The sequence below is a fragment of the Pituophis catenifer genome, unplaced genomic scaffold (assembly GCF_029215685.1).
Source record: "Pituophis catenifer annectens isolate HBS135680 unplaced genomic scaffold, rPitCat1.0.hap2 SCAF_2, whole genome shotgun sequence".
NCBI classification, from domain to species: Eukaryota; Metazoa; Chordata; class Lepidosauria; order Squamata; family Colubridae; genus Pituophis; species Pituophis catenifer.
Genome location: NW_027256882.1, coordinates 89,159,457 through 89,172,105, shown reverse-complemented (window position 1 = coordinate 89,172,105; position 12,649 = coordinate 89,159,457).

The following is a 12,649-nucleotide window of genomic DNA, read 5'->3' as shown; positions in this document are numbered from 1 at the left end:
ACTTTATGTATCCAATCCATGCTTATACTTATTACCAAATACATTCTTGACAAATAAATAAATAATAATAGTAGTAGTAGTAGTAGTAGTAGTAGTAGTAGTAGTAGTAATAATAATAATAATAATAATAATAATAATAATAATAATATCATCATCATCATCATCATCATCACCATCACTGGACAGAGCAGGCAGTATGTGAAAGACTGATCCATTTTAACAGCAGGTCCCTTCACAAGTTTGAGGTAGCTGGAGCCTAAGGCAGGAGTGAAATCCAGCAGGTTCTGACAGGTTCTGGAGAACTGGTAGCAGAAATTTTAAGTAGTTCAGAAAACCGGCAAATACCACCTCTGTCTGGTCCCAGAGTGGGGTGGGAGTGGAGATTTTGCAGTATTCTTCCCCTGTCATGCCCACCAAGCCACCCCACCTCCACCAAGCAGTGCCCACAGAACCGGTAGTAAAAAAATTTGGATTTCACCACTGGCCTAAGGTATCTATATACCCTCTGTATCTATATGGTTCATGCTCTTAGCCTATTTATTTCCCTCTATTCTTGTGACATCTGCTGCAAACAGAATCCACTTGACCCCCAAGTGGGTACACTAAATCATTCCCAAACAATCAGAGAAAGAAACAGCAGCAGAAATTAATTCACTAACACATTTGTCTGAATTTTTAAAGTTTTGGACAATGATTGTGGGTGGTTCTCTCTCACTTGGCTATGTTTTGTATCTATATATAGTCCTTCAGCAAGCACTTAGTATTCAGGCTTGATATTCCAGAAAATGTTTAGATTATGTACTGAATTCATTTTTAGAACTGAAGCAATCAGGGGACTTTTTTCAGTTTCCCATGTTTTAGTTGCTTTATATTTTCTGATACTATTAGCTTGGCTTGCACAGAATATCAGATCCTATATGTATGTTTTCCTGCGTGTCTGTGACTTTCTCAATACATTTCACAGTATGCCAGTTAAAGTCTTAGCAAATGAATGAAAATTTGTGGAGTGACTGTTATGCACAGTGAATCACCTGTGATGTGATGCAAGGCCTGCAATTTCCAGTGGGCTACTATATATTTATTCATCTTTTGCATGGAAAATGGCCTTTATTGTGAAGATTTAACAATGATTACCTACGAGTTACAGGTTTACTTAGAATAATTGCCATTAGTCAATGTTGGAAGAAATGTCCATCTGGGCTCAGTTCCAAGTGGGGAGAAAGACACTGGAAACATGGAGGCTGCTTGGAAGGATGGTTTAATGGTGAACCAGAACCACCAAGCACTTGTGATTCTGGGTAGAAGAACACATGGAGGAGAGAGAAAGAGATATTTAAACCCTCTTTTGGGCCCCGTTTTAGAGCTTCCTGTTCCTGTGTAAGGGCAGGTATCCCATTGGTTGCTGTAGGGGTCATGTGCAAATCCTAGGAGTTTGTCTGAGATAAGTCTGGTTGAACTGTGGGCTGATGTAATGTCCCTAGGCGATTTTGCAATGCAGTGAGCCCTGCTATTAGATGGGTAGAGGACTAATCCTATCATATCCTGAGGGCCATGTCTTAATCCCATCACCCTAGAGCTGAAGTAGGGGGAGCTACTTTGTCTTTAAAAACATGTTTATCCTTTTCTCATCCAGGGAAATACAATATTCTGCCTTTTTAATATTTGCTAGAATATTTCTTTCTTCTAAGCGGGGTTGGTGTTAACTTTCTTCAATCCCCCCCCTTTTTTTGCCAAAATATGTGGGTAGCACCCATATTTTATTGGCAAAACATTAAAAATTGATCAGATCAGGGAGACCTGATGGGTGCTTTTAATTTTTCTGATGCAAAGGGCAAGGCATTGATAGAGGCAGCAGAAAAGGATTCCTTCAGTGGCTCCCAAAAGGAGAGCTTTCAACTCATGAAGGTCTAACAACCAGGGCAAAAGTTCTGGGAAGAAATTTACAGTATCCAATTTTCTATGCCAATTATTTTCAGATGTTAGATGTCACTTTCTGTGAGCTTACAGTCAGGTTTTAAGTAAGCAACAAGTCCCAAAATTCTTCACAGCCATGGTTTTCCTTTAAATAACTACAGGCTACCCATTTCCAAGGGTTGTTTCTTGAACCTGCCCTAACTCTTACTTTTATGAGGCCAAATTGAGGTTAGCTATTGTGCAATCCAGGCTATTTAGTATTTTTAAAATTACACACAATGGGACTCTTTCTCATGAGACCACCAGTGCAACATATCCTGTTTTTAGTGGGCAGCTGGGCAGCATCCTTTGTGAGTCACAATCAGGACTTGGAGTTTGGAGATCTCTTTTCTACTATCTCTTCAAGTGAGGAAATTGCCTGAGGGGAATGCCCCTCTCCCATGGAATTAGCAGGGAGATATGACTGCTTGGGCCTTAGTGCCACAGAGCAAAAAATCAACCTAGAAGGAGCTTTGTGTGGAGATAGGTGAAGGGGATGGTTCTGAATGGGGTGTCTCTCTGTGTGTGCGTGTGTATGCAGCTACTTTCACAATACGGGCAATACAAACATGCTGGACAAATTTCCCTCCCACCAGACAGAAGTCCAAGGTGTTCATAACTTGCTGTGCCAACCACTCCCAAATGCAATCCCTCCAAGAATCCATTTAACTGATTACAACATAAATGAGACAAGAAAGAAAACCTTACAATGAATTTCCACCCTCCCCCATAGTCTTTCCAGCTGTCTTCTGGGGATTGAAAAGAGTCTTCTAGTCTTTACTTGTCCATCTCAGGGTCCTTTCTTTCAAGTTTGTTAGATTTGGCTTCGTGATAAGGCTTGGGAAGGTCTGCTCCACTCTGGTTGCTGTGATGACTCTTTTGGTGGCTGGATCCAAACCCAATTCTCTGGCTCAAATGAATGGAAGGTCTCCTCTGGAATCAGCATCTGTTTCCACATGTTACAGAGTCATCTGCGCAGGGCTGAAAGACATGAGAACAAGACCCACTCCCCCCTTTGCTGGGGATCCACCCAGGAAAGGAATAGAGGAGGATTAGAGATGAGGAGGTAGAGTGGGGGTGGGTAGATAGCTTGCAGGCAGGGTTCGAGGGAGAAAAAAAACACATCAGTACTGCAATTAGTAAACAGATAAATCAGTTTCAACTGATGGGGACATAACAGATGAGAAAGAAAAAACTGGATTCACATGCTTCAGGAAAAGGATGGACAAATGAAATCATTTAAACAAACAGTAAATGCAAAAATGAAATTTTTCTTGTAAATGAACTTAAAACATTCCTTCATAACCTTGGGCTGTTCTTAATGGTGCAGAGGAAAGGAAAAATGAATTCAGTTTTCTTCACCCTGTTTTGTGGGCCAGACAAAACAAGGTGAAAGCAAGCTTTTAACTCTTTCTAGCAATTTAAATTTTTTGTCTTTTGGACTGGAGACATTTTACAGTTACAATTACCTTGAGGGCACACAGAGACTTTGACATAAATACACACACAAAAGCAAGGAGAAAAAGAAAGGAAAACAGAACTCTCAGGTTTATACACATACACACTGGTCATTCCCATCATAAATCTCAGTTAAATTAGGGAAGGCACAAATCTTAACAAACATATCATGTGATTGCATGGAAGAAAGAGAAGAGAGACAAACAAACAAATGCCCCATTCCTATTTATATGTTTCCCTTTTCTTTTAAATACCTTTGTTTAGCCAAATTGGTTTTCTAGCTTCATCCCTGAGCAAAGCCCACTTCTTTACACAACCTTTTTCCTTTTTCATGCCCACCTGGACAGGCAACTGCCTCTTTTCATCCCAGGCATCAAGCAAGTCTTCCACAGGGGAGTCTCTCCTGACCCTCGAGCTAGAGCATCCCATGTTTCCCTTTCCGATGTAGGGATTCAATTCGGCCCTGCCGGGTCCCGATGAATGGAGCTTCCTAAACGAGACGCCCCCCCCCCCCCCGCCAGTAGTTTTCAGACCAAAAAAGGGTCCAGGAGGACTCTGGTTCCCTATCAGAGTAAGGGCCCCTCGTTTGTAGGGAAACATCCGCTGTCAATTTGCAGACTAAAAACAGTCCGGGAGGACTCCACTGCTCCCTGCAGTGAATAAGGGCACCTCCTTCCCTGGCCATTTTCCTTTTCCCGCCTCAGTTTTTGGACTCACTAAAGTCGGGGGGGGACACACCTCTGCTTGCTTCCCAGAGGTAAGCCCCCCCCCTTTTTTTTAGGGCTTTGCTCAGTGACTTCTTAGCTAGTTGCTCAAGTTTAACTCTCTCATTCATTTTTCCATTCCATTTTCACACTCTCTCTCCCTTTCCCTAACAGAAGGTCTTGTGCTCTGGCCTGACCTCCTATACTTTCCAGGCTCTGTTGGTAGACCAGAGCCTTTCTGTGGCTGGGAAAGGCACAGAGAGAGCAAGATCCAGCTGTGATTAAGAGAAGGGTTCTCTCACTCACACACACACACACACACACACACACACACAAGCATACACACATTTCCTTTACTTTTCTGGGCTTTAAAAGTTAAAAAAAAACAGAGGTACTCACCTTCTTTCTAAGCAGCCTTTGAGCTCAACACTCAAAACCCCTTAAAACCTGTGTTCCAAATGTCCAAGGTCCAGGAAAACTCACCCACAGACTCAATGGGTCTGCTGCCAGCAAGGGAGGCTTACCTGGGCCAGGTCCTTTGGTTAGGTTAGCTTGGAGTCTCATTTTTGGGTGCCAAATTGTTGGAAGAAATGCAGTGGTGGGTTGCCTCCGGTAGTAAAACCAGCGGGAGGCTCCGCCCACCAACCCCGACCTCATCAAAACATTTCTGCGCATGCAGCCCTCTCTAAGCGCGCGGCCCCGCTGCGAACCAGTAGTAAAGGCAAGTAGAACCCACCCCTGAAGAAACGTCCCTCTGGGTTCAGTTCCAAGTGGGGAGAAAGACACTGGAAACATGGAGGCTGCTTGGGAGGATGGTTTAATGGTGAAGCAGAACCACCAAGCAGGTGTGGGTGTTAACTTTCTTCATCAACATGGCTGTTCTTTGAAAATGGGCATTAAATTGTATTACTATTTTAATCATGCCTACAAGTAACAGCTATTTTGTAAGAAATAGCCACCTTTCTCATTTTTAAAAGAATATGGCAACAAATATTCCTTTCCTTTGCACTATAAAATGCATATCTGAGGAAGAGAAGAGGTTATCCTAATTTCAGGGAGGGTTCGTCTTTTCTGATTGCAAGGGTATGCCAGTGGCTGACTGAGAACAAGACTGCCATTGTAGTTACTGTTAGCATGCAGTTCCCCCACCCCCAAGGTTTATAAACACAGGTTTATTTTCACCATGGAAAGCTACTCTGTGGATTTTTTTAAAAAAATAAAGATCAATTACTCTGAATACACTACAAACATTATTTTCTATTTTAAAAACGGTTGAAACATAAGTACATAACGTAGCAGAGTCTTGCCCAAACCAGTGCTTTCCCAATGTTTTGAATCTCAACTCTCATACTTTTATTCTATTTTCAAACAAAGAAATCCCTGAAAACTCACTTTCCTGGACTCTTCTTCTCTATCACATTCAATTCTTGCAATCTTACTGTGTGCTGTACTTAAAACAATCTCACCTTCTCCCTCCCAGACGGGAGAAAATAATTTTTTCCAATAATCTCTTTTTTTTTTTTTACATAAAATCATGAATCTGCATCAAGAAAAAGAATAGTTAAGCAAAAGATATATGGAAAGCATCAGAGGAATGTTCCAGCCTATCGTAATTCCTTTTGTCAATCTGAAGTTCCTGACCACATTTTTCAGAATGAGGAGCACTATGGTCATTTCCTACTCACAGAAATTTAACAGCGCAATTTACCATTGTTTATATATTGTTCTGTCAAATCAATGGAAAAAGACCTTTCTAGATTTTCATGCAGTCAAGAGATTATGATCTGTAATAGTGTGCAATTTCAATTTGTATTTCTTGACATTCTGCTCTATGTCAATGCAAAACAGTATTTTTTTCAGAAAAAATATCAAAATTCAGACACTATACTTTGTTACCATAAAGAGTCATGACACTTCCCAATTAATCATCAAAATTTTTAAACTGTGTTTAACTGTGTTTTCTTTCTCTACTTTTAATGTAGGTATGAAAATTGTAAAAGTTTAATTATTATAAAGTAAAACATAATGTTAGCTAAACAACATACTGGAATCTGGAGTGAAAGTTACACCATTATTGCTAGCCCTGGTTTAGGCCTTTCTAAGTAGGGAATGCCTTCCTTCCTTCCTTCCTTCCTTCCTTCCTTCCTTCCTTCCTTCTTTCTTCCAGTTAATAATAAAAGAGAGAGAACGAAAAAGAGAAGTTGGAAACAGATTCTTGTTCTTCAGGGGACAAGTGCTTCTTGAGAGTCTAATTGTATTTCCTGTCCATATGTTGCTTATTTCTCAATGTGTACCTTTGTAAAGATTCAGCTGTTGTCACCACTTCCTTCAGCCATTCATTTCTGATTCTTTCTCTTTACTGAGTAAGAAACAGGGTAAAATGCTGCCCAGGAAAAAGCTTCTTGTATAGGGGTGGCAAGTGGGGATATTGAATTACAAAACAAGCAAGGTAAATCAGGACAGCCATTTTACTTTCTCTCTTATCTCACTTTATTATTCCAACAGAAGTTTTGAGAAGCATGAATTGTTCTTTCCATTCCCACAGCTGCTTCCATTCTTAGAACTGTCTCTACTATACCTCTTTGTGCCTAGATCCCAGGCTGAGGAAAACAGCCTAGTCTCCACTTATGGATATTAAAGCACTGAGTTCATCCATGATGTCCCATAGAAAAAGACCTCTTACTCTTAGAAATTACTTTTTTTCTTTGTCTTTTTTGTCTTTTATTAGATTTATATACCGCCCTACTCCCGAAGAACTCAGGGCGGTGAACAGGCACAAAATAAAATACATAAATACAAAAGTTAAAAGATATAATTAAAACCAGATTAAATAATTTAGCCCAAGACAATTAAAAAATGCCAATAATTAAAAAAAAATTAAAATTTCGATGTAAAAGAATTTTAAAACAGGGGAGAAGCCAGGCCAGGCCGGCTTGCTGGAATAGAAGAATCTTAAGAGCACAGCGGAAAGTGCGTAGATCCGGAATTCTCCGTATCTCTGGGGGGAGCTCATTCCAGATAGTAGGTGCCCCCACAGAGAAGGCCCTCCCCCTGGGGGCCGCCAGTCAACATTGTTAGCTGATGGCACCCGGAGGAGCCCCTCTCTATGAGAGCGTACCGGCCGGTGGGAGGCTGCTTGTGGTAGTAGGCAGTTCCGTAAATAACCAGGTCCTAAGCCATGGAGCGCTCTAAAGGTAGTAACCAGAACCTTGAAGCGCACCCGGAAGACCACCGGGAGCCAGTGCAGCTCGCGCAGGAGAGGTGTCACACGGGAGCGCCATGTTGCTCCCATAACCACCCGCGCGGCCGCACTCTGCGCCAGTTGGAGCCTCCGGGTGCTCCTCAAGGGGAGCCCCATGTAGAGAGCGTTGCAGTAGTCCAGGCGGGAAGTGACGAGGGCATGAGTGACTGTGTGTAGGGAGTCCCGATCCAGAAAGGGACGCAACTGGCGAATCAGGCGAACCTGATGAAAAATCCTCCCGGTCAAGGCCGTCAAGTGCTCTTCTAAAGATAGCCGTGAATCCAGGAGGACACCCAAGTTGCGAGCCCACTCCGTGGGGGCCAGCGATTCGCCCCCAATAGTCAGCAATGGCGTCAACTGACTATGTCGGGACGTCGGAAACCACAGCCACTCGGTCTTGGATGGGTTGAGCCTGAGCCTGTTCCTCCCCATCCAGATCCGCACGGCCTCCAGACACCGGGACATCACTTCAAGGGCATCGTTGGGGTGGTCCGGGGTGGAGATGTACAGCTGGGTGTCATCAGCCTATAATTACTAAGGCATTATAAAAACATAGCTGTAGCAAAGGAGACAAAAACAAGTGTATGACTCACAAAGGAAAGATTACTTAACTCAGAAGTTGACTGAAACATAGTGAAACATACTCAGGAAATACTTCTTGGTCATCTATGAATTCAAATCACCAAAATATGGTAGAATGTATCCTAAAATACTGAAAGAATTTGCAGTGATGATTTAGTCAAATCTGTAAGAAAGTCTGGCGAATGGGTGCATTGCCATATGCCTAAAGAAGAGCAAAGGTTGTCTGTATCTTCAAATATAGTCCAAGAGAGGAGCCAAGAACTATCGAGCAACCCATTTTGTAATAACATTTAGGAAATTTCTACAGCAAAGTCTAACACAATAAATTTGTCAATACTTTTTTTTTTTATTGAAAAAGTTTTCAAATACAAATTTTTTCCCCACATTTTTCTCCCCCCCTCCTCCCTAACCCCCCCTCACCACCCATCCCCCCCATACCACCCATCCCCCCCATGACTTCCTCACAACAAAAGCCTAATTCATAACAGATTATATAATATTTTACCATCCCTTTACTCCCTCCTCTAAATACTGACCCTTATTTACTAATAATATTATTAATATTATTACTTCCCCCTTTTACCATACATTTCAAAATATCATTTTACTATAGCATTGCACATTTCTAACAACCTTCCCTTTTAAAACTATGTAATAAATCCTGCTTTAACATTTAATCTTTTATATATATTAATATAACATTTCAAAGCAGCCTTCCCCATAAATCCTAATTTAGCATTTATTCCCTTTTCTTAAACTAAACAATCAGTAAACTAACCTATCTCCACCCACTTTCCTACTAAGTTGCCATACACCACAATTCTTAATATCTTTAATCTACTACCCACCCTACTACAAAAAAAATATTCCATTATATAGAATAAATCAATAACTTTAAGTTTATAATCCATATAATATCTTCTTTAGTATCTGTCCACTAGATTGTTGAGTACATCATCCATATTAGGGTAACATAGCATCCTAGGTGCAACAGATTGTTCCAAATCCTCAGTTGTCTTCTGCCCCCATCAGTAATCATTCTCCTCCTATATATATAAAAAAAGAAAACAACCACCCGAGTGACATTATAATTATATTCCATACAATATCTGTAGTTGTGGTTTTCTTCAGGATTATTAATTCCCATCATCATAATGGGTAACAACCAGATCTTCTGCATGCCCCAGCGTAATTCTCTTGCCTTATAGCTTGACATAAGTATAATACATTTATCAATAAAGAGAACTCCAAAATAGATAATTCCAATCCAACCAGTTTAAGGCTCTTTTCACATCCCAGAATTACGGCATTGCAGAGGTCTGTCACTCTCCTCAGGATATTGTTAACCAATACTTCGCCTCAACTGTCTTTTCATATATTCGTTCATTTTTTATTTTTTTTTTAAACTGGCGTCACTGTTGCTTAATTTAGAAATTTTTATTTTTGTGAGACCTATTTCTTTTTCTCTTTTCCTTTTGTGGGTTTGTTCTCCATCCTAATTTCCTTTCTGCAAGTTGTATATCGACTGGGCGATTTTCATTCTGCTTTATGACTTGATCTTGTTGGTTTTGCTTTAACTCATATTTCTTTTCTGACAATTGTATATCAGCTAATTGATTTCCATGCTTGTCTGTGACTTGATGAGTCAAAATCACATTAGAATCCGATGCCACTTCTCTTTTATTTATGAATAATCCAGCTGGGGTGTCTAAAGAATCCAAAGGCAATTTGTCTACAGAAACCTCTATAATTCGATGTTTTCCCTTTATTTCCAATTCCTTCTGCTTATCCTGTATTGTGCATAAAGATGTTGAATTCATTTTCAAAAATTTTTGATAAAATTCTTCCGCTTTTTCAACAGTATTTAATTGATATCTTTCTCCTTGATATCTCAATATAATACCAACTGGGGCGTCCCGCCTGAATAGAATATTTCTTTTTTTAAGTTCAGTCACCAGAAAACCAAATTTCTTTCTTTCCAATAACATCTTGGGCGGGAGCTCTTTGTATATCCAAATCTTTCTTCCATACCATTGCAAAATAGAATTGTAAGAATTTTGCACAATATTATTTCTTATCTCCTTATCTGTAAAATAAATCACCACATCTCTAGGCAGTTGCCTTTGCTTTGCAGTCCAGGAATTTATTCTATAAACTCTGTCAATCCTGCAGAATACTTCCTCAGGTTGAACCTTTAAAATCCCAGCCAGAATTTCAGAAGATATTTTCCTTAAATCATCTCTGTTGTTTTCCTGCAGCCCTCTCAGTCTAATCGCATATTCAGTGAAATTATATTGCATCATTAAAACTTCTCTTTCAATCCTCTGTTGCAAATTTTCTACATTGCAAGTCTTTTGATCAGCCTCCATTTTAGGTTTTTCTTCTGAGCTATTATCTTGAGTATTTGTCAAATCATTTTCAATTTTTTGTATTCTATTATCCAAATTGTCCTCAGTTTCTTCCATTTTAGACTCTAATAACTTAGTATTTGCATCCAACTGGATCATAAATTTTGAAAAACCATTAGCCACTTTTATAATCTTTCGTTCCAAAAAATCAAACTTTGATTGCACCAATTCTTTAATTTCCTGCTTAAATTTTTCAAAGTGCTGATTCATAATCTCATCCCTTCTTACAATTCTCTCTAAGAGAAATTCTATTATGTTAAAATCAGGTTTCGGAAACTGGAGACTTAGAACTTGTTCATGTAATTTGTTAATGGGGGAATCCCCCCCCCCCACTGCTTGTTCGTCTGACTTTATAAGTCTCAATGCCATGTTTCCGCCCAGACAAACTTTTTTAGAAAAGAGAAGAAAAGCAGGGGAAAAAAAAAAACTTCTTTCCAACCAAGATTAATATCAAATCTCCAGGAGAAAAAAAAACAAAAAAAACCACAAAAATGAAGTTTTGTCTTCAATTGTAGCCAAGAGTATTTATTCCGCTACTTTGTAGTAATAGAGAACGGAAGGACTTTCCCTTTCAGCCCCTTCTCAAGCCGCGGCAGTCGCCATTTTAAAAAATCTTTTTTTTTCCTTCTTTCTTTCTTAAATAACTTTTGTAGAATAAATAAAATACTTGCGATTCAGGATCACAGGTCCAGCTTGCGTCTTCTTTAATTAATCTGTTAAATTTGTAGGCTTGCTCTTGTCGCCTAGCTCTGCATAAGCAGAGGTCTCCCAAAGCCCGGAGCAGCGGCTAGGGATATGGGGAGTCTCATCTGCTCCGTCCCAAAAGTAAAAGAAAAACTTTTGGGGCTATGCAGAGAGCTCTACCCACCCCAGCCGGCTCTATCTCCATTTCCTCATGGAAACTGAGTTTTTTCGAGCCGCCATTCCGTTGTGAAGGCGGCTCTTACAGGCAGTGGGGCTGGCGATCCCGAAAGATCGTCTGGCGGCGACAGGCAGCAAACCGGAAGTCCTCAAATTTGTCAATACTTTGAAAACAATGCAGTGATTACTAGAAGTCTACATAGATTTGTAAAGAACAGATTTATTTCTCATTTTTTAATTGGATGTCTTCCTTAATAGTTTGTCAGAATACTATGAACATAATACACATTTGACAAAAGCTAAGAATTTGATATTTGTTCATAACCTTCCAATTAGCAATCTAATTATAAATGGGCTGAATGACATATCTATTTGAGGTGAATCTCCAACATGTATAGAGGTGGGGAGACTAATACTTTAGAAGATAAAAATGAAAAAAAAAACATACCTTGAGTAAAGAGTAGGCTAAAAATAACAAATTGAAATAACAGACATGAAGTCAAAAGTTCATTTAGGAAAAAAAACAATTAAATGCACAGTTATCAGACTTCATAATAGCAAGCATGAATCCTGTTCTGAATAGAAGTCAGCAGTTTGCCATAGCCACTAAAAAGACAAACACAATTTTCAATTGCGTCATTAGAATGATAGTTTCCCAATCACCGGATGTAACTGTTACACAACATTCTGCATTAGCCAGACTCTCCCTTAAGTTACAGAATTCCAGTTCTGATCATGTCTTTCAAGAAATTCAAGACCAAATTCAGAGGAAAAAAAGAATCAGCGAAGTAGAAATAATGTCCTACAAAGAAAGTCGGAGGAATAGGGGATGTTTAGCTCTCAAAGGAGGACTGAAGGAATTATGACAACACTGGAAAGATGTCATGCAGAAGAATATTTGGGTTGGATCCAAAACTTGTAATAATTAAATATATATTATAGCTTATTTGCCTGACATTGCAAAGAGCAGAACGTGACATAACAGCTTTACAATACTAGAAGGCAGATTCCAACTGAATATTAGGAAATCATCTTAGTATGATTTAATTTTTGATTCCTGTCCCAAAGATCCTTTTCAGGAGGCAACTGGACTTTCTTGTTTTTCTTTTGAAGATGTTTCTTCAAAAAAACAAACAAAAAAACCCAACAAGAAAGTCCAGTTGCCTCCTGAAAAAGCACCTTTGGGACAACCATGACCTGGAAGACTGAGAATCTCTACAGACTTTTGGATTCCTGTGTTGAGCTATGAGTTGGGTTCAGTGATCTAAGTGGCCCTTTCCAACTCTAGGATTGAGCTGGAGTGACTTCCTCAACCTTGCATTTCCCAGAAATGTTGGACCACAACTTTCAGGATTTTTAAACAACACAAATCTATGACATCTGGACATAATTTTTAATTATAATTCAACGTATGTGACCCAGATTGGGAAGAGGTGTCTTAA